The sequence below is a fragment of the Phasianus colchicus genome, chromosome 18 (genome assembly GCF_987193195.1).
Source record: "Phasianus colchicus chromosome 18, bPhaCol1.hap1.1, whole genome shotgun sequence".
Taxonomy (NCBI): Eukaryota; Metazoa; Chordata; class Aves; order Galliformes; family Phasianidae; genus Phasianus; species Phasianus colchicus.
This window is the reverse complement of record NC_143453.1, coordinates 9,436,021-9,459,515: the sequence shown is the minus strand read 5'-3', so window position 1 is coordinate 9,459,515 and position 23,495 is coordinate 9,436,021. Positions and strand designations below refer to the sequence as shown.

At 38.2% G+C, this 23,495-nt stretch overlaps 1 protein-coding gene across 1 annotated transcript in view; it reads right to left on the bottom strand.

Moving 5' to 3' along the window:
• TMEM132C (transmembrane protein 132C) overlaps positions 1-23,495 on the bottom strand; it is a 179,964-nt gene that overhangs the window by 155,536 nt on the left and 933 nt on the right. The window lies entirely within an intron of this gene.

Here is a 23,495-nt window from a genome sequence, read left to right as displayed (position 1 = left end):
AAAACCCACGCGTGTCAACCACTTCAAGTTAATCCTTGCACAGGTACTGACATGAAAGCATAACAGCACTGCAAACAGGAAACGTGCAGCTAAATGTCTATTACTTGAACTGTCTTATACATTAGAAAATACTAGGCATTATACCTGTTGTCACTAGCCATTTCTCTCTTACATAGGTTACTTTTTCTTGTGACCACATGGTCAGTTCTCTTCTTGAACCCTGTTAAACTAATCTGATTAACAAAATTAATCCCCAAAAGCAGCTAGCACATTTTCTAAGTGGTTAGCTGGCAAGTTTCTCCTGCCTTATTTCTCTAGCTGACTCAGCTGGATGGATGGCTGACTTTCCCCAGAGGATAGCCAAATGAATGGCTTTATAGCTCTCGTTCCCCTGGCAATCTGTCACCGAGTTCAAAAGCAACCTTCCAATTCCTCATCCCTTCTGGCTGTAAACCAGTGCATCACTAAGCAAACAAACCTGAAGTAACATCCCTGCCACCCTTCATCATAAGAACAGATTCTCACATAACTTGTGTGTGCCAAATACGAGTCAGGCATAAAGGCAGTTCACCAAAATATTTCCTACGTTATACGTATGTGTTTATATGCTGTCCACATACATACACATTTTTGCAGAAAGGGAAGGAGCTTGGTGAAAAGTCAGAAATGCAATTTCAGCATGACATTTTTAAAGCTGAAAAATACAAAGTGATCAGTTAAATTAATGTACTGTTTTCCCTGACATATCATGGTATAATAAAATGAAGCCATTTCCAGTTATGAAGTGAAGAAAATTATGACTTCTGTAGCAAGTTGACCCACACCAATGCTACACTAAAGCACATTTTCTCAGTCATCAGCTTAGGTAATACTTTTATTTTTAAGTACCAACATGGGAATGGCCAAATAAGTTATCATACACCTTACTTTAAAGTGTGACTTGAATGTAGCTTATCATCTATATCCCCAAGCACTCATTTAACCCTCTCTGGCTCTAGGATTCCTGATGTCAGACCCTCCCAGAGCTCACTCACTACCTTTCACCATCAACTCCAGAGCTCTGCATACTCTTCAGCAGCTTCACAAATTCTACCACTTCCCAGGTGATTTCATTTAGCAGCAGCAAATGTTTAATTGCATAAGGATGATACAAAGTTAACCTAGGGCATGTAGAGGGAGCAGTCCAAAAAATTTTTCCTTTTCCTCTTCCTGAATAGCATGATTCAATTTCATAAAAGATCAAGAGGGAACTTACATGTCAATTAGTAAGAAAAAATTATAATGAAGAAGTCAGTTGCCTCCTCAGTTACTGCACGGAAACAAATGAATTCCACAAAGGAACAAATGAAAGCAATCAAATTCACTTTCTGCACAGCTGGAAGGAAGGCAACACTCCTAAGCTGAAAGGATTTATTTATTCGTTTTTAAATTTGCTTCCTTCAGAACCATCAATCTGTTTAAATAAAGAGAACCCACCTTTAAACTACAAGTTGGCAGAAGTAGTGAATCATCAGACAAATGCTGTGCCCTTCATGGCTGCTATAGAAAGTCCTGTATGCTTTTCAGAGGTAGAACTCCTTCCACATCTTCAATAATCAACACACCACTCCACTATCTCCTGCACACCAATGCATTGTGGTAGGACAGAGATCATAACAAAACACATTGCAAACTACATGCTCAGCTGATATCTCATCTCAGAACAGCAAATAGACTAATTTTCTTGCAAGTGACACGAGATAATCCTTCCAGATGACATCCTGCATCATGCATCCAGCCATATCACACCGCACATCGCTCCAGTGGTTGGGGGCAACGGAGCAGCCAATGGTTAACAAAAGCATCACTGCACTAACCAGAGTATGCTCAAAGAGCCCTTCTAAAAAATTCCAGGAATGCTCTTTTAAAGGGCTTTTTGGACTTAGCAGTTTGGTGAGATGTGGATACTCAACATTTCTCTAAATCATAATTCTAAAATTTGCAGGAGAAGGCCTGGTTCACATGACAAAACACTGTCAGAAAATTCTGAGAAGCAAAAGGTACGTAGCTGTACATTCTGCTTGGTTAATAATAATGCAATTAGTCTGAATCAAATCACTCAACTTTTTCACCTTTTTCAGTCACAAGTGTCAGTAAGAAAAAAATGCACCTGTTGATCAATCAAACAGTTTTCACTGAATGACTGATACCTTGCCTATGCATACAGAATTTGCCAGCTGTTAACCAATCCAATCATGCCTACAGTCCCCAATACCTTCATATATGAAATATATTAACACCAAGGGATATACTTTCTTAAAAGTGCATCAAACATGCACCTCGATACACAAACTTCTGAAAGAAGAGTTAAAAGTCCAGGGAATAACTGGAATCCACTTAGCATAGATGAAACTCAGAGTAGCTATACAAGTAATGGTGAAAAGCACACATTAATGGAATACTTCAAGGGAATGGAGAAGACCAAGCCCTCTCTACATTGAATTCAGACTTCACTAGCAGGCACATGACACTTGGGAATGTAAAAGAATAAATTCCAGGCTGAGTGAGCTTTTCACCTTGACTGAACAGTTACACTGTTGTCACAGATGGCAAATAGGATCATGATAACAGTAGCATTCAGCTATCATTTTAAAAAGACAAAGCTGAAACTGTCATGAAGAATGGTGATGCCTTCACACCAGGTACAGTGGTACCACAAGCTATTCCAATCAGATGGAAATCATTGTCAATAAGCATCCTTCATGTCTTTTCAGAATCCTTACAAACAATACACCGCCTCTTTTCTCATGGTTTCTCCCACAAATCATAGACCAGTGAAGAATTAGAAGGAGCCAAGAGATGACCACATACTTACAAGTCTGTATTGAGAATCAGCAATAGACACAAATACGGTTTCCATTCCCAACACAGCTGTTACTGTATCACACACTAACAAAACTACTCATTTTTGTGTACCTTTCTGTGAGCAACTACCGAATTATTTTAGAGGTCATTAGAATTTTGATCTTAATGTGGTGGTAAATATCAATTGTACAGGGTCAGGCTCCCTTCCATACACTGCCTTCCTCTATTCCCACATAACTGGCAGCATTCCCTAGATGCTCACCAACTGCTGGAGAAGAGAATATCAACCCTGTGAAATCTGAGTGGGGGGAGAATACAGAAAAGGAAGGAGAGAGATGCAGGATGTGAAAATCTAGAGAGATGCGTGGGTACAAGTAAGGGCAGAATAGAGCCTTAAATATTAAGTCTTCCCTGAATCTTTTACGCGAATCATTTAAATCAAGGCCACATCTTAAAAGACTGAGGAATTATCCAAAGCTTTTCAGTTAAAGTAGTTCTAGGGACACAATCAGTTTATCTCCTCCCCTAACATCAAGCAAAGCAACTCAGGCAGCAGTTAATAAGCCTGCTATGGAAAAAAAGCCGAGAAGGGGAAAAAAAAAGATGAGGAAGATCTATCCACTGATCAGAGGAGCCGTAGTACTAAATTCAGCTGGCAAACAGCATCACGAAAAAGGACTCACTGAGACTGCTTCCGAGTGTACTGTCACAGCTTTGTCTGGTGTTGCATCAAGTAACTGAGTCCAAAGGGCAGCATGTTCATCTGTGCATCCATCCAGCGCTAACAGCCAGACCTTCTAGACACAGTTTTTCCATTCAAGCAGAGCCACACAATTCTGTGAAAATCCAAACTAATTCTGAAAACTCTCAACATCAAAAATATGAGAAACAACCCTGAGACTCATCTGTAATTTGTATACCATTGTTCCAAAAAAAAAAAAAAAGCAGTGTCAAGATGGAAGAATCACTACTTTTCTGCACTGATCTTTCCTCAGCAATTCACAGTAAAGCCACACTTAAATTTAGAAGCCATAGAACAAATAAACATTTCCCCTACAAAGAAACTCAAGCACAGAGATTTGCTGAAGAGTAGATGGAGTTAAAATCTGCTGGGAATGAAAAAGAAAGCTAAAAAGCACTATTTCAGGTAATATTAAAACACCAACATCAGGCCATTTGTGCTTCAGAACCATTCTGCTTTTGATTTCTTCACTGACATCACACCCACACTAACCATCAGATGCACATACTACAGCATCATCAGCTTGTCTTGGACACAAGTTACAGCATACACTGAGGCTGAGATACATCTGAAGAAGTGATGGAATCTCAGTGATAAAGCAAGTAAATACACTTGTTGGTTTCTCAGAAACACAGCTTTCTGTGCTGAAAGTGGAGGGGGATGGAAGAGGACAGCAGGATTTATGAATTCTGAGCAGGATTAGTGTATGAACAGAACAGGGAAAAATGTACATATCTGAGAGGCAAAGTTTTCACAGATAATTATTATCTACTTACTGTCATTGCATATAATCAAATAGATGTTATAATACTGAGACAACACGTTACAGGGACAGCTGTAACAATTAGAGCTTTAACAAGCTCTAACACAAAACACGATGATACGGCAGTGTCATGCTCATCTTCACTCTCAAGCTGTCCAACTGAGAAGGGAGGTTGTGCTTATATTAGCACACCACTTCTCAAGTTGCTAAAAGCAGAATTAAAACCTTCTGCCATGTGCCGACACCTGGCTGCTGTCCAACTGATACTTCATTTAGTATTATCGCTGAAAAATGGAAGGCTTAAGCTAAACTGGAGGGAGATGAGAAAGACAGTTGCCCATTACTGTCAGTTAATTCCACGTAACCACTTCTACAGCCTTCAGGAGACAGGAATTCTCCAGGAATCACTTGTTCAACTTGGTTAATTTCATTGATTTAGGCTTTTGGTCCCCTTGTTTTGTCCAACAGGCCGATCGTAATGTAAGCTCTATACAAGCAGCCTGGATGTAAATTTTATCTCAATGCTGAATATTCTTGGTCTGCAGTGTATATCTGATGCATAACCAGCATTCCTATAATGCATTTTCTGACTCCACATCTCTAGAAAATTCTCATGTTTTTTTCTGAATCCCACAGGTAGGTCTCACATAAGGTTTCTGACATGATTTCCCACCAATTGACTCCTGCTATTCGTAGAATAAAAACAAGTAATTTAGTCTTTTCCCAGTGAGACAACGAAAGTAATCATTCACTTCAGGCTAGGCTGAATGCACTCAGTAGTGCTTTCTAGCTCCAACGACAGCACTGCTGTTGGTTTTTGCTTTCTTTTTAAAAATATCCTTATTTTAAACAACAGTATTTCATGTCTGCTTCATTGTTTAATCTTCTTTTCCCATATTACCAGAAACGTGGGAAATGAAAACCCATGGTCTACAAGGGTTGCTCTGAAAGTAATGCCTTCTATGTTATTATGTTGGCCCATAACATCAGAGATGGATATTGGTGGAATGGCAGTAGAAGTTGAATCTTCCTACCAGTATTCCACTACATTTTGTTGCCATGTGATAGATGGCAGCAGAGAGGCAGCCTGACAGTAACATCTGACATGGAAGTGTACATGAAGCAAAGGTATGGAATTGAATCCCTCCATGGTGGGGATTATGTTGAAAATTGTGTTTTGCAGCTGAGAACTTGCTCTATCAGTGTTACTGAGTTCTGTTGTAGTTTTGATGGAAATAAATAGGAGGCATTACTTTCAAAGTGACCTACATAGTTTGCGATCCTTCAGCATCCCTGTTTTCTGCATACTAGATGTTTCCAGAGCCTTGGCAGAGTAGTAGTCTTTCATATGCTACGTCTATCCAAATTATATAAACATGAATACAGTTATCTGTTCACCAATTTGAATACACGTCCAGTAAGGTTAATAGAAGTGCTGAGGAAAGAACGTGACAGTCCATAACAGAAAAAGAATAAACAATCAAATGAGCAGGAAAATGTACGTCAACAGCATAATCCCCACATTTGTAATTAAAAGGAACAATGTTTCAGAGACCTTATGGCAAGAGGTTCTCGTCTACTTAGCGTGTGCGCAAATCAACTACTGCAGACCTCCTCCTGGAAGAAAGTATTTTTAAAGTCAAAAAAGTGAAGTATGAATCACATGCTTCCCCACAAATTCTTCTAATTTCTTGGGGAAAAATGGGGTTAAGTAATATCTTAGTCCCTCATAAACAAAGATCCTACAAAAGGACCTAAAGGGAGAAAATTTATACTGCTGTTAGTTCTTTGCTATTTGAACTGTTGGATAACTTATTCCGAGAAGCTATGATTCTGCTGTCCTTTTCCACATGCCTAGAAATTCAGAAGAAAGCAGATCCTGCAACACACGTACATATGAACAGCTCTTTTCCTCAAGAGTAAACAATAAGAAAAGATAAGCCCTGGCTATTGTTATCTTTCATCACTTCACCCTCTTGAAGTGTCCTCCCCTTAGTGCAGTCTCACCCTTTCTCTCACTGGGTCTGCTCAGTGCATGGGCATAATTGAAGCTTTAGTTGCTGCTAGTCCAGTGCTTCATGAGCTACAAGGATATTAGAAAAGGTGCATATTCCAGAAGAAACAGAAACACAGACATAAAAAATATTCAGCCACCTGTACCAGCTTTAAGGAAATGAACTTTGCACAGCTGTTTTTTCCCCTCCCTGATTTTTATACTAAAAAATATCAAATCTCATCTCAAGTGAACAAAGATAAGACGACAAACATTCTTATTTTCCTCTAAGCATTCAATGTGCTAACACATTTCAGCTAGAATTCCTGCTTAGTCATGCCTGACACAATCTAGTCTTTTAGGCAAACATTCCCTTCATTCTATGTGCTGTGGCTGCCAGCCAGTTTGCAGTTGATGTACTCAGTGTTTCTGCTTGTGTCCAGGCACAGTGAGATCTCAGAAACCTGCTCTTGTGCATCATTTTTATCCTTGCATATGCTCTTCATTTATAAACAAAGCATACGCATATTTACATATAGATAGGTTTAAATATGCTAACAAAATTCTTGAAGATATCAACTAGAAAAACATTATATCCTATAACTAAGGCTACAAAAAGGAAATATAACTATTTCCTGAAATAAATTAATCTTTCTGGAAAAAAAAGATACTTTCCATCCTGGAATTAAAGCTCTATTACAGCTTAAATAAAGAGTTTTGTATACATAACATTTATTGCATGTAAAATAATCATTTTCAAAAGCAACTTTCAAGTCTCATATAAAAGGAAAATGAGATAGGGACATATCCAAACCTCCTGGTTGCATTTCAGCCTCAGAAACAGTCATTAAAAATATAATTCAGAAGCACATCATAAATAACTCCTTTAAAATGTAGTTCCGCCTAAGATCAGATAAGATCTCACTAACTGATCAACATTTTCACTTCTAGATCCTGCCTAATTCAGCTACCTACTTGCTCTTGATATCAGTGGTAGGAGCAGACAAACATATTCAGAGAGAAGGAGAAGATGAAACAAAACACTTCCCTGTTACCTGCAACAGAGCCCTCTGGATGGTAGATGGCAAAGCAGCCTCCAGAATACTGCCACAACCATGTAGGCAGGTGCGCCTTGGAAAGCATGGACAGGAAGCTCAAGGAGCCCAAGGCATAACATGCATTCACTGATGCTGGGGTGAAACTCTGTTGCTCCTGGCAGCTAGCTAGTAATTCCACTGGAGTCAAGAAAAGCTGGGATAGCATCTCAGCTCTTCAGGTCACCAGTAGTCTCTTGTGTTACTGCTACTATACAGTCAAATTACGGGATTTCAGTTCTCTTCCTATGCTATTCTTAGGTCGCTGATGCCTGAAGCTACAAGGATATCAAGTTTCTTTAGGTTGAAAGAGCATTCTGAATATCTCTGAACATTCAGTTTTTTCTCCTCTTCTACGAGCAGCAAATGCTTTCTTCAGCTATGTCTGCCCTAGGTTTTCCAGAAATGCAATAGAACAGCTTCTGCTCTGGAAACTTAATTGTTCCCCAAAATGTGATTAATCTGGGAGTGATTATTTTAATATAGTTGGTCTGTTGCCTCAGCTCTAATTACATTTCTCTTGTCAATTAATTAAAACCATGCTAAATGAAATACCAGTATTTATTTAAAGTTTAGGGGGAGGGAAAGCATGGGATACAATTAGATGTTACCAGACATGATCTCAGCAGGTTTTCAATTATTCTATGTATAATAGGTCCCTAATTCAATACAAAGCTGTAATTAAGAATGTAATTAACTTGTGGCATTCTACTGATGTCATACACCACAAGAACACATAACAAGCTACAGTTTTTAGTGCAGAATCCTTAATGGATTGGTGCGTTTCATTGAGAATGAATTAGACACATAAAAATAATTTATTATGGGGACTTGGCCAACATAATAGCCACATTTAAAAAAAAAAAAAAACAAGCAAAGTATAAAACAAGAGGCAATAAACTTCGTTCTGGCCAAAGCCCAAATCTGCACCTGGTGCAAATCGTATGGAAATGATGGACTTGCTGTCACAGGTAAGAGAGTTCAATGCCTGTGTCTACACAGCTCTTGAGGACAGGTCCAGGGATTGGCAAGAAGCAAGGATAATTGCAAATGTGTTACCTATAATCAGGATGTGAGCAGTTTGAGTAGAATAGCAGTGAGATAAACTGTCTGATGTTGTTTTGGTGACACACCGAGCTGTTCTATGTACAGAGCAGACAGTCCTATGCACTACATTCAAATCCAAACAGGTAGATTTACCACCTGTATTAAAACTCTGCATTTCAGTCTAGGTTTCATAATATACCAAGATGCATCCAATCTCACTGAACTTATGAGAAACCCTCCAGGTCAATGCTGCTTATTAAAGAAAAGCTTGTGGTTCTGTAACACAAACAGCATTGCTGCACGGTCTAAATTAAAGACTTTTGTTCTCAGTTACAGTCATTTGAATGCCACATTTCCTTCCAGATTTCCCCCTCCCCCCCCCCCAATAGATGACATAAGGGGAAAAAAGTGAGAAAAATAAGCCTAAAGAAACTAAACAGGTTCCAGAAGTATCCATCTGAGCTACAAATAACAGGTCTGTGGTAAAAGTGAAAACAAAAGAGAGCACAAAGCATTTTACTTTCAAGATAGCCCTCTTACCAGAAGTATAATAGGATAAAATTCTGGCTTACCAGCTAAGGAATCTTCTGCACTGGATTTTGCTGGTAAAGAGCAAGTAAATAGAAGAAAATATAATCACATAGGGCAAAGATAGGCACTTCAGAAAGTATTCAGGAACTCTATAACCATCAAATGGACTCCTGACTCTTTAAAAAGACACTTTTGATTTCCTCTCTAAATATTTAATTCTTCCCTCTTCTGGGGAAACAGCAAATTAATGGAGCATCTGCTACCTTCCAAAGGATATTATCACCTTCAAAGGTGAAAAGTCTCCCTTACAGTCAGTTCACTGGAGTTCCTCCTACAGTAACAAACAGAAAAAGCCATTCTCAAAATATTAACTACTACATTAAAAACCTCCAAATACGTTCAGTCTCTACTCCACTCTTAATTTCTTTTGTTTCTTCACGATATCATTTTCTTCAATGAGCTATCAAGCTAGTAAAACGTGAACATGCATTCACCTACCCTAAAATCAAGTCACTTGAATTCAAGAAAGCTTTTGTGTTAGTGACATACATCTACCTATTTGGAGAATTTTTTCCTTTAAGTAGTTTTCACATACTGACCTACTGAAAAGTTAACCAAAAAATATCTCGTTTCCTAAAATATTCCAATAAACCAGATCCAAATGCTCTTTACACTCATTGATAATTAATGCTGAGTATTTATCAAAATAGAACTGATGGAGTTAATGGCCTTACTTAACAGCTAAAGTTCTTTGAATCACAAGATGCCTCTTCCAGATTAAAGTGGCACTGAAAGAGTCTGAGTTCAAATCCATTCCCATGTATTCAGCATCTTTAAAATCTCTTTTTCCACAGTTCAAGATGTTGGCACTTCATGAATCAATCTCAAAGGATATTAAAAAGCAGCAGGAATAGCCTACAATGAGCCAGAAGGTTTCTTCACAAAAAGAAAAAAAGAATGTTACATCTGCCAAGTAAAGCACTAAAAAAAGTAATAAGGAAATCCAGACTTGACTTAATTCATGCCCACATACATATGCATTCAGATACAGCCTTTAATGACGTTCATGCTTCCAAATAAATTCTAAGGCTGAAAGAATAGACAGCAGCTCACCATTTCTTTATCATTATGTATAACCCTAGGTACTAATCCAAGACAATATTTAAGTGTTGCACTGAACTGATACTACTCCACTGTAATTTTATGTTGTTTCTCATGGCATCCCACAGAGCATTTCAAAAATATTAACTCATTTACTTGCACACCACTTTCCTAGGACAGCATTTTTTGTAATTTTAACTGCACCGCAGCTAAATTAGTAACTTAACTCAGAAGTATCTGCTAATATAAACTCCTTATTTAGAAAACCTATGGCTCATTTCTCAAAGAATACAGTAATATAATGCTGTATTAAGTGTTAACTCAGAGCAAATCTCTTGCTTACTCTAAGGACAGGTCTGAAAAATGGAAAAGTATGCTTTCTTTAAAGTATCACATTAACTCCATGGCAGGAACAAGAATAGAAAATAATTCCCCAAAATGTTACGGAACTGTTTTAACCAACTTTATCTTTCTTCAGTCTTTGCTGCTTCTAAGCTAACCTGCAAACATATCCAGCACGTCTGGATACAGAAAGTTAAAATAAAGCAGGGATTCAGAAAGCAGAGACCTGAATGCCTAGCAAAGTTTTTGAGTAACATGTAACATAACATGTTCAGAATCATATATCCCCTCCCTATCTTTCTCCTGCAGTTTGCATTTGGCTCACAAGGGCAGTCACATGGTGTCCAATGGGCTACTGAAAATACATTCCAGGATGCTGCCACCAACACCAAGTGAGGAGAAAACAGATGAAAATTCTCTGTATAGATTAAGAAGTTAAATCATGCTGAGCCCATTACATCTATGCACCTTCCGGATTCTGTAACAAACAAAGCAGAAGTCCACAGACAATAACCTCAATCAGAACAACAACAAAGTTATTTTTCCCCCTAGAAAGCTATCCATCCTGTGCATGGAATGAGACAGCAGAGCCATAAACAATCACCTGTTCCTTAACCCCTTTCATCCACAGAGATTGCTTCCACCCTTGCTCAGTACAGAAATGAACAAAGGAAGGAGACATTCTGAGAGCACGGAAGGAGGTTCTGTAGCTTCAGATTTTGCCCTAAAAATTTGTCCCATGATGGCTTATGACAGTTAAAGGAAAACATCTCCTTGTCTGAGATTGCATGCTCCACAAGGACAAGATTCACATAGCAACAGAGCTGTCATCCTCTTGATTTTACATTAAAAATAGAGTAAACTCAATTTTCAGACTCAGAAGTCCGGCAACTTAGAATTCTCATGGAAGTTGCCCAGAAGTTATATGGTTTCAAAAACATTTTAATCCCAGTTTTATGTGTTTTTCTTAATGCAGGGACATGCTTGCAGGTGTTATATGCAGTCATGAATCTTACTTATGTATGAATGCTAGCATTTTTATTCATCATCACTTCAGAAAGAGATTAAGGAAAACACCATTTATCTTTGCCTCTAACAGTGAAAATCACAGGATTTAACCTAAATAGTACTACTCAGGGAAATAATTCTTGCTGGCTAGAACTCAATTTCTAGCTGGATTTGTTCTTGGAAACAACTGAACCACTTAACAAAAACTTTCTCAAATCAGTCAGAAAATATGCAGCTTGGAAACTTCAGCTAAAAGTGTTACAGCTTGAGAAAGCCCCACTTAAAAAAGGTATTATACTGTATGATGCTGACACCAATTAATCTATATCTGACATCCTGATATGCAGATATCTGCCACTCAGAAAACATTGCAAGTAAACATGTTCCTTAAAATGCCAACTCAAGCCCCCTACAAGAAGAATTTTATTCACCTGCCTTTTTTTGATATAGTACTGATCCATTAAGAATTATCACATATGCAATGAATTACACCACAGACTTTTCATCTCAAACTGCTTTGAAATATTGCTCAGTAAACCTACTGGAGTTAGTTTTTCCAATGAAGAAAGACTACTTAAACTAAGTCTATGCATTCTGAGTACTCCATGTGGTTCACATTTTCTGTTTCTTCAAAACAGTTTCTTTAAAACTTACACTGTTTGATTTCATTTTCAGTGGAAAGTTATAAATGTTGGGAGGTGGGGGGGGGGAGGAAGAAGGGGGTAGGGAACAAAAAACTATATTCAGAATGAACTCATATATAGTGTTAATTACATTTATAGTATGCTAGCACAGAACTTAAATCTCAATAAAAACCCAAAGATATGTCTTCAAAAACTGGCAGAAATGAATACAACCAGAGAACAGCAACCCAGAACTTGCTTTCAAGAAGGTGGAAGTTTGGATGGTGTAATGCTATAAATGCAATGGGAAGTACAGCAATAATAGCAGGGTGACAAAGTCTCTACCTACAGCAAACGAAAACAGACTCAAATACAGCAGACATAAAAACAAAGCAAAATTGCTGCTCACCTTCAAAAGGCCTCAGGCATACAAAGATCTCCAGCAAAAGATACCCTCATATCCACTGTCAAGCCTTGAATGAGGTCTGGGAAGGGCTGGATCCTGGCTCCACCCCCTTCTGGTCCCTCAGGTACATTGCCTGCACCTGAGCTCCCCCGGGTTGGCCCTGCCTCCACACCAGGTGCTCCATCACTCAGCATTTTCAGTACAGATGGTATATGTTGGATTTAGTGTTTTGAGTACCCAAAACCATAATAAGTAGAGAAGAGGTTACAGAACTGAGCTTTCCAGCTAGGACCTCTAGCACTCAGTGTAAAATACTAATGGTTGATTTGGTTGTATTTTGGAGTCAAAACAACATATCAATTTGAATAACCCTCTGGAAACAGTTCTTATTCACCTGTGGGTGAGGGAACAGAGTACTCCAGTAGCCTATAAACCTAAGTTAGAACTCAAACAGAAACAGTTTCTAAAGAGTGTGACTTAGAGGCTCCAAGTGTGTCTATCTCCTTACTGAAGTCTCTATGAATTCAGTTAATGTCATCTACACTTACAGTGCTATAACATCAGCATTCACGTATAGATGAGTTGGTGATCCTATTGTAGGAAAGGTACAGACAACACCTTCAACTGAAGCCCATGAAACAAGTCACTTTAAAGCAGACATCCACATTTGGTTGGATGAATCACTCATCTGAGCAGCACACTTTATTGTCTAGATCACTTCTGCCAATAATCAGCACATTGATATTGACACTCCAAACTCCAGTGAGTTTTAATCCTCAAACAACATGAAGAACTAAGATATTCTAACTCTTTAGACTACCAATGAAAAAATTGCCCTTCCTTACTACCATCTTTCTTTTGTATCAGTCAGCTATTCCAAGTTGGAAAGAATACTAACATCCAGGAGTATCAAAAGTGAATAAAGACAGAAAGGATGAAATGGTCTGTTAGGAGATGAAGTCAGAGATAAAAACTGTGTTGCCAGAACTTCTACCAAAATGTGCCTCTCTCTCCACCACAGAGCCTCTCTCTGTGCCTCCTGAAACCCCATATGGGGCTATAGCAAGATGAGGGATGGAAAATTAGAGCTCTAGTTGTATTTTATCATAGTTTTTACCCCAAATAAATACAAATGCATAAGTATATTTAAATCCCATTGCTTGTAACAGTCATGTTATTTTGATTAAACATTTTCTGAAAAATTTGAACGGACTCCAAGGAATTGTTCTAAACATTCTCCTACAAAGGATATCAAAATAGTATTTTTCAAATAGCATCTACCACTTACAAACAGACTAATTAACATAAAAAGATGTCCAAAGTCAATTGAACTCTGGCAGTGTCTAGCAGTGCCAAATTAGATCTGGCATCTTGAAATAGCTTCTCTCTTCCAGCAAATGAATATATGTAAATGCTGGAAAAGAATTCACACAAAACTGCTCTTTGCCCATGAACAGAACTAGAAGTGCCCTCTTCATCCAATCTGTTTCTTTTCATAAGAAGAAAAATCACTTGGTAAAATTAGGTAGAACAAAGACACTTTACCAAGCACCCATGAATTGTTAGATATATACAGACTAATACGTATGTGGGTTGAAATCTTGATGAATGGCGAGGCTCCTACTGAAATAAGTAGACAAATTTCAACTTGACCAAGTGCCCATGGTGCAGAATTTCCTTAATTACAAAGGAACAGGACTTGATGATTATGCCAGCATCTTTGTAGCTATTTCATGTACAGATTCTAAAACTCAATTTTTAATTTCAGAAAAGTGCAGTGCAGCATCTGATGCATGGACTCAGATGTGAATGATCCAAATTGTTTATTACAAGTTCTCACATCACTTATATACTTTCACAAGTTCTCTTTTTCTAGCTTTCCCATCCACCCCTACAACTTTCCCATCCACCTTTACATGTCAACAGAGCATTCTACAAAACACTCTTCAACCATTCACACAGGTGCTTATCCAGTCAGAGCCATGAGACGTTCTTTCTTCTTCTAGAGGTGTCCTTGGTTCTCATGCTGTTTATCTTGCTCCACAGCTTCTGCTCTGAACAGCTTTTCTTGTATTCCCACAGTCCAGTAAAATAATGAATTACAAAAAGTCACGAGTGCACAGCGGTCTAAGGCTTCAATTTGACATAATCTTATTAAATGATAAAGAAAGACCGTGCACGAGAGACACGCAGTACAAAAAAGACCAGAACATTCCTAAAATATAAGTGTATTTGGACCACTGTTAGTTTGATTCAACGTACAAAGATGAGATCCTTTACAGGGTCTGGGTCAGGATCCAAAACCCTGTAGACATTTTGAACTTCATGTTCAACTGACTAATGTGGGGCCTCCTCCTGATAAACACAAAAACAAACCAATGTAAGTAATCTTCAGATAAACTGTTTGCATTTTGTGACCCTCTTGAACAACACTGCCTGAAGGCATGATTTTTACCTCAAACCAGTTTTGACATTGCAGCACTACATGATCATGTTTAAATGTCATCTGATGATTCCTATTAAAGTGTCACAGTTCTGTTGCTACAGCTAATTTAATTCTAAATGAATTTTCAAAACCAAGACTAAAGTTCAATGGAAGCCTGAAGCTTTGAGGAATTGTAAAGCTTTGAGCCTGAAACACAGCGATATCCAACTTCAATCTGTTAAATAGCCATGGAAACATCATGAATCTGTGATTCATTCAATAATGGTATATAACGTAATGAAGTAAGACCTTCCAGATTCACATTGCATTATACATCTTTCCAGACCAGCATTTGCACTTTCTAGGCCAGCACTCTACTTTCACTCACAAACTGCTCACGATGTTCCAGATGAAAAGAAAACAACATACTAATTCCACTGTTTCACACAGAGTTGGAAAAATTCACTCTACCATTTTGCTGATACATTAGCTTACAGATTCAATCTAAAAATATGACTAATGAACTTATCTAGTGAATTACTGAATACCATCAGGTGATGGTACTCATATCAGGGAGGGTATTTTTGAGTTAAAAAAAAAAAAAAAAAAAAAAAAAGACAGTAATAATTCAGATTGCTTTGCAACCGGTTACAAATCTTGTAAAAAGAACTTGCAATTTTACCCCCTCCTAATTCTTTTTTCATTCATATTATGAATAACGGAAAGATAATCAGATAATAAGTGCTACAGTAATTCCCATTTGACAGATGAGCAAATGAAATCAGAGAAGTTACCTAAGCAGTCACACACACACAGCTGGAGAAAGAATTAAAGAGACCTGGGAGCCCAGCTTACTATTTCTTCCTATTCCTATTCCCACTAAGAAATATATACATCTTTATCCTCCCTTTGCAGACAGAAGAACAAGAGCATATAGGAAGAGAGTACCTTAATTTATGAATTCTTTTAATAGTTTCTTTCTGAAGTTATTGACAGGATGATTATGAACAACAGAATCATGAAGGCATTTAAAAGCACTAGAAATTCAATAGTATTTCTCACATCAGACAGTCTTTTTTGAAAACATAAAAGACGAAAACAACTATTAGAGTCACTCTGCTAAATAGAATACTTTTTTTTAAACAGAAAGATTTGTCATTATTGTATATATTTGAATCTCAAAACATACCAGGACAGTCACAAGAGACTAGTCAAGAATAATCCAACTCATGTAATGTCACATCAGCTTTTACAAGAGGCACAGGCTTTACAATTACGTTAGGCATGTGTGCTGCCAAAGTGCCTCAAGTAGAAATTCTCCAAGCAAGCACTTCATAGCACAGATGCTGTCTTCAGAAAATGTGCAGCCTTTTCCACTCATGCTTCCCATACTTTGTATGATTCATTTGCAAATCCCAAATTACACAAAGAAAAGCATCTTCTCAGTCCAATCAGTCCACTATTGCACATCAGGAGCAGTGAAACAGAATCAAATATCAGGATATCCATGAGAAGAACAAAGCATATACAAAAGAAATCCTATATTAAACTCATCATTGAAAATGCAGAAGCGCAAGTATTGACAAGTTCAGTTCTTGCAAAAATAAGTGAGATTTAAAAGATTTAAGATGGATAATGCATAATTAGATTCTCCACTGGCACATACACACCACCGGCTGAAAATTCACTGAAGATGAGTGCATATAAGAAAAGCCCAGTAAGAGAACTGGCAGTGTCATCATTTCAACGCAGGTCCCAGAGTCGTGGTACATCAAACAATTCAGTTCCAGACTACAAGAATTAAAATCATGAATTAAAATGGAAAGCAGCTAGCTGGGCTTGAATCCATAGCCATTCATGTCAACAGGAAGGTTCTACCTGATTACAGAGGGCCTTGGGGCAGGGAGACATCGCAGCAGACCTGCTCCTAATTTGTGTAATGGTTTCATCACCATGAACTTCACAGTCCTTTGCTACAGGACCACTCTACATTCCAGGCTTTGATGAAAAAACATATCCTAGTGGCTGTGTACTTCTAGATCCAACTTGCTCAGGCCTGAGTCCCTCTTTCTATCACAAACTGACCTAAACCCAAACGTGCTACACATTTCTGCTCATTTTGTTATTTCATTCTTAGTCTCAGTCCCAAGACATGTCGTTGCCATAGACCTCAGTGCTATTTCCCCAAGATTCCTACCTTTCGGCGAACCTTCACCCCAACCTTCTCATCCACACCACCTCCACGCAGACTCTTCCCTACATTTCCAGTCTCCTCCTTACACAGAAAGCCTGACCCTCTCCCACCCATCCCCAGACCTTGCCCTTGCTAGCTTTCAGACCACAATTTCCTGCTTCATTTTCATTTTGCTCACTTCGCTCCACATCTAGTTTTTCTCCTTCCTTTAATCCACTGAAGGAATTTAATAAAACCCCTGCAGCTAGGGAGGGGGATGAAGCATTTTGAGAGCACAAAGATGGGCAGAGTCCCTACCCACATCCCTTACACTTCGCCCAGATCAAACTTTTGCAGCTCAGGATCTGCAATCACAAGGAAAGAAGGGCTCTGTCACAGTGTAGGTGTAGAGCATAACAATTTTCATAGCATTAACTGTAAGGATTCATCAAGTCCTTCCTTGCAAGCAAACATGGTTTGTAACATTTCTGACTTGACATCCCACCAAAGCAACCACAGACTTTCTTCAGATCTCACAAGTCCTGTTCTTGGCAAGTTCCATAAGGGTATCAGCACTTCTCAAGTAAGAGTAACTATTTTTAAACAAAAGAAAATCCATGTTTTCCCTCCTCTCCTCCCCCCCACACACATAGCTTTGTTCTTGTAAACCACTGAACTCTTGGCTGAAGTTTTGGAAAAAAAAAAAATTACTCAATCTGAGGCAGATGCTTGGCATTAATGGTGAGAGAACTTAAACTAAAACCTAACTCTTAAAGTCGATTCTAACAAGCAATTCTACCAGTCCTGTTTGCAATAATAGTACAGGCTTTTTAATTGCACTGCAGTTTTTTTAATTCATTGTTGGGATTGTTTTTTTTTTTGGTTGGTTGGTTTTGACTTTTTCCTTTTAGTTAAAAATAAGGCACTACATCAATGTAAGCATTACTATTATTTGACAGGATCAACAATAAGAAAAAAACACCCAACAAAAAAAATTAAAATGGCATGGTTCACCAAATGCCTTTCATTCTCTAACCTCTTAGTGTTTAATATCCTGCATTGGATATATAATGTAAGCAATTCCCGTGACAATCTCTTCTTTTACTGTGGTGTCACAAGTACAAATTAAAGCCATGCTGCTCTGAGTGTTAGGCTGCAGTACCATAATCACTTAAGCGTTCTCTCCACAACTTGAGTCCATATTTTTTTTTTTTTTCCTTATACAAACAGTCCGTTGATCCCACGGTGATGCAAAATTAAAAAAAAAAAAATCAACAACAACACATTTTTTATGCTTTTTATCTCCCTGAAGCAGCTCTCAGAGGAATCAGGCATGTCAGAGCTGGCAGAAGAGGGTTGTTCGGTTTGGAAGAGGGCAGAAACAATTTACATTGGCTCAAACCAGTGAGGTACTGCACCCTCAGGCAGTGCAACTGGTTGGAAAATGGAATTTCACAAGGACAGAAACTAATGTTGAAGCTTTTCTTGCCATTGAGAATGAAAGTAAAAGTTAAATTGTTATGTAAAATTAAAATGCTTTTCAATAGACATTCGTAATGATTAATCTTTTCACACAAGTCATACTGAGGTAATTCATTTTTGCAATATCAAAGCACTACAGAAAAACACTAATGATGTGCTCTGTAGAGTATCTATGCTATTATGTGTTCATATCTGAATACACTTACAAGAAGTCCAAATGATTGTTTTCTGAAACAGTTTCCCTAATGAAAAAGTTACTGAATTCAAATGCAAGCACAATAAAAAATAAAGGACTTAAACTCTCTCCCCCTCTTTGTTTTGCGATTGTATCAGTTTTTAAAATATTTTTGAAGAAAGTTCAGTTGAAAAACGTTTATCAAGTGGAAAAAGGCAGCAATCACATAAGTAATACATTAGAAGTACTGTAGTAGATGCATTTCTGTATCTGTCCTCTATGATTCTGTGTTGCAGCTGAAGAGCAGAATCGAGTGGAGGAGCCTCTCTGCTGCATCAGTATCACAGGATATCAGCTTACCTTTTATTTACTTAAGGCTTCCTCTTCATGTACAGAGAAGCCAACTTCTACATGTGCTTCAGAGACCAGTAAGGATTTGTTCAAAAATCAGCAAGCTCTCCCCTGGCTTTCAGATGTTTATTGAATGGTGAAGTTTCCCTACAAATGCCAAGTTTCTAACCACTGTTTTGTGACTTAGAATTTGCTTCAAATTACTGAACAGGACAATTCACTTAACAATTCTCACTCTCCTTGCAGCAAGTTTGTGTTTCTCAGTCTTAGAGAGGAACATACAATGTAAAGCACTGAAACACAAATTCTGGTAGCAGCAGAAATCAACGGATGAAGTAGTACTCTGATACTATTACAAAATATTACTGATCTTCTACAAAACTGCGTGTTTAATAAAAATTGTAGAAGAAAGTTGAAAAAGTTATCCGAGAAGAAACAACAAAAAAAGACCTTATACATGACACGTGTAGCACTAGCTGACGGTAAAATCCGATTAAATTCTTACTGCAGCATATAATAAAGTATCCACTTAAGGAGCCATGTCTAGCTGTTTACATCTGTCAAACTGCTGAAACTGCAGTTGTAAAAGAATGCTTTTGATAATGACAGTGGAACTATGATTAGTATGATCTGTGTTATTCAAGCAAAAGAAGTGCCAGAAAAGGCTGTCTCCACGCACAAAATTACTGACCCAAGATGTCAGTGGTGCAATAGTACAACATTAGCACATTTCTTAAGTGTAGTGGCAAAGAACTACTTAGTCAAAATGTACTTCCCTAAAGAAAAGCTCAGCTAATTGACCAGCGGTGCAAAGATGCCTGCAATTTTACTGATGGGGCTGACACATTGTTTATGGAATTCAAGCTCAAGAGATTAATATGCGTTAGAACAGCAAAGAAAATAGAAGAGTGGATTCACTGGGTCATTTCGCTAGAGTTGAAAAGAAAAATGGTGACCTGAGGCTGTGTATTGACCCAAAAAATGTGAACAAATAGACAAAGAGGGAGTATTTCCATTTACTAACTAAAACAGACGCAGGCAGTACTTGAGTAAAATTATTTTCAAAGCTAGATACATCTGCAGGCTTTTACCAGATACCTCTAAGTGAGGAGACTGCAGAAGCTATGAACTTTCAATGCACCATTTGTCCGTCCCGATTTCAAAGGGGTCACATCTGTCACTAGAGCCTGAGCCAGTCCACAGAACACAAAACAGTACAACTGCTTGAAGGGCTGAACACTGTGAAACTGTTTTGCCAGGGTACTGAGCCTGTAAGGGAGGCTGAATAAAATATTAAGGACTCAGGCCTGCAAGAGCAAGTCAGGACAAGAGTTTGAAGGAGACAAAGGCCAATAAGTTACTGCACACTACTGTGAAGGACAGAGCACTCAAATTTCAGTCAAACATCTAGAATTAACATCCACTTGTCCTATAGCATCATAGGGTACTACTTGTATTTGTATTACTGTAGGATTCAGATATTAAAAAGAACTAAAAAGAAACGACAGGACAAAATGGCCAAGGAAAGATCAAAAGCTAGCAGACCAACCAACCAACAGATGATCACAGTGAACAAGAGACAAGAGAAATAAGGACATTACTGATAAAAACTCATTGCAAGACAGTGATATTCCTGACTGATGAGGCAGCATCTGATTAAAATCTCGAGATTTTGAACTTCAGTTTACTTATCTATCTCCAGACTAGTTGCCTTAAAAAAGACACAACTCTAACCACAACTATGACCAACAGCTCTGAGACACTGTAGACGAGCCTTACTTTGATAACACTACCAAGGGAAGTCTGTATGCCAATACTTCTGGCAAATATACCATTATTTACAGTTTCTAGCTGTTCATTAAAGGACAGCTTTTCAGTGGTGCCGATGTACTTTTTCACCAGTAGAGGTAAAAAATGCAGAACTAAATCTCAACTCTCAATAAAATCTGTATCTTTAAATCTCAGTGAGTATAACTTGGCGATGCTTAATAACATTTAGAAATTTATGAAAGGTTAATGCCCTGCTGTTTATCAATTGATTAGGTACAAATGAAAGTTCCATTTATCACGTCATTTTGGATTTAAAAAATAGCAGAACAAAAGCAGGTAATAGACCAGCCTCTGGATGCATAACTGTGCTTGCATTTTGTACAGAGTCTACCTGAGTACCTAGAACTCCGCTAACATCACACAAATGTAACATTTGCTCATGTTCAATGCTTTCTTCCACGTATCTACACACACACACTTCTCAGCAAATGAATCAATCCTCTAGCTGGACATCCTTAAACTCATGTTTAGGTGTTACTTAGGATGATTCTTCGTTTCTGATTGCTGTTATTCTGTTTTACTTCAGAGATGAGTTGAAACAGAATACAGTTCTCTATGCACTGTACAATGAAATAGATCTATATGCTTGCCTTCTCTTTATTTGTGCTGAAATTCAAGAAAAGAATTAAAAATATCTAACCTTGAACCCATGAATTCTTCCTATTGACTACAAAGAGGCTTAAGCACATGCATTAGCACTTTGCTGAAAAGAGGTCATTTCCTGAAAGGAATATATATACACTTAGGATTTGCTTATGTAAATATGATTTCACACTCATACTCTCCACCGAGGGAACAGCACCCAATAATTGGTATGTAAAGCACGTGCATGCACCTATATGCAAGAGCACTTTTGCACACTGACTTTTTATACATCCTGGTCTAACTAGAGGCATGGCTTAAATGAAATGCCAAGCTTCTTTCTTGAGATTGAATGAATTAACATTATTAGCTTGATAATAACCACAGCATAATGACACACTGAGGCCTAAGGCAACATTTCAGGAGAATTTTCTTAGAAATTCAGGCCTGATAGGAGATGCTAATGAGTTCAGAGAAGTAAATATAGCTCTTTAAATAGCAAATGACAACTTGTCTATAATAGTAAGTTTCTCAGCACATTCACAAACGTTTTTGCTTACGAGCTATAAAATGACTTTCATTTAGATGGACTTTGGCTCTCAAGAACAATCACTATCCTAACACACCAACAAAAAGAGTGCAAATACACAAGGGGAACGCAAATGAAACGCTTGTTAGGGCCTCACAAGGAAACCATACAAACACCTTATTTAATAAGTTTAATTAACCGGCTCTTTTCTCAACAGTACTGCGCCCAGCAATGCAGAAAGGCAAATTCTCTGTTCAGAAGCTCTGCTTTCCTTCCCTGAATTAATATTTTCTCTTTTATTCTCAAAGAACGCAGCCCAGCAAACCCCAGCAGCTGCAGCTGTTAGCGGCTGGCTGTGGCACCAATACTGACTTTTTTACAGCATGGCTGAGTCAACGTTGACCCAGGCTCCAGCAAAGAGAAATGGCTTAATGAGGTTGGGTTGTTTATAACCTCTCACTGTAGCACTTTCTGCCACCCTTACGAAGCAGCACCTACATATTTCTCTATCTGAAAATATTTTTACAAGACAGCGTCCATACATCAATGCCCAATTCTATTAAATCTAATGCAAATGCTGACTGGAGAAGACGCATTTGTAACTGTAAAAGCTGCATGGCAGAAGAGATATGGTGCCCTAGAAAGGTGCCAGACACTCCTTAAAATTCTTAATCTCCTGCAGACTCTGAAAATGAACACAGGCTAATACAATTCTCACCTCAAGATCGCAGCATTCAAAACAAAGTCCCATAATTTACATGCTTCACATCGCACTTTCATGGCACATTGAGTCACAAGGATGTCCATTAGTTTTAATGTACTATATTAAAATGACTGGCAGTAAGAGGCTGTGCAATTTCCTGCCAAGTACTTTATTTTCTGCACCAATCTGAATGGGAAAAATATTGCCACCAATTCAGCCCTTGCTTCATTCTTAAGATACTTCTGTACACATCCATGCTGCCTCTCCAATCAGCTGCCCCAGTGAGAGGTCAGCAGGACTAGACCAAACTAAACAATGAAAAGCCTTTGATTAGTAATCTTCTTATGTCAGTCAAACAGCATCGCTAATATTAAGAGGGTAAAAAGCAAAATGATTTCTTCTTCTATTGCTAGAGACGACTACAATAGCTGGAATTGCAAACAGCTTTGCAAGTTTCCATCCCCAAAAAAGCAGAACGTGTCCACAACTAACGCAACCAGAGCAAGACCACAAGACGTGCTGAGACATGGCAATCACCTACAGCTCTGCATGGAAGCCCCTGCTTGGATCTCATGCAGTTTGCACGCCTGGGTCACTTCAGAGATCTCCCTCTATCAAAGTGACTCTGATCACAGAAGTTCAGTAATAAGACGAAGCATCAGATCATTCCAATGACCTCTGTGCTAAAACAAACCTGCTCCTCAGCTGTCCCTGTAATCCTGATAACAATCTTCTCGTTCCCTCCAGGTAA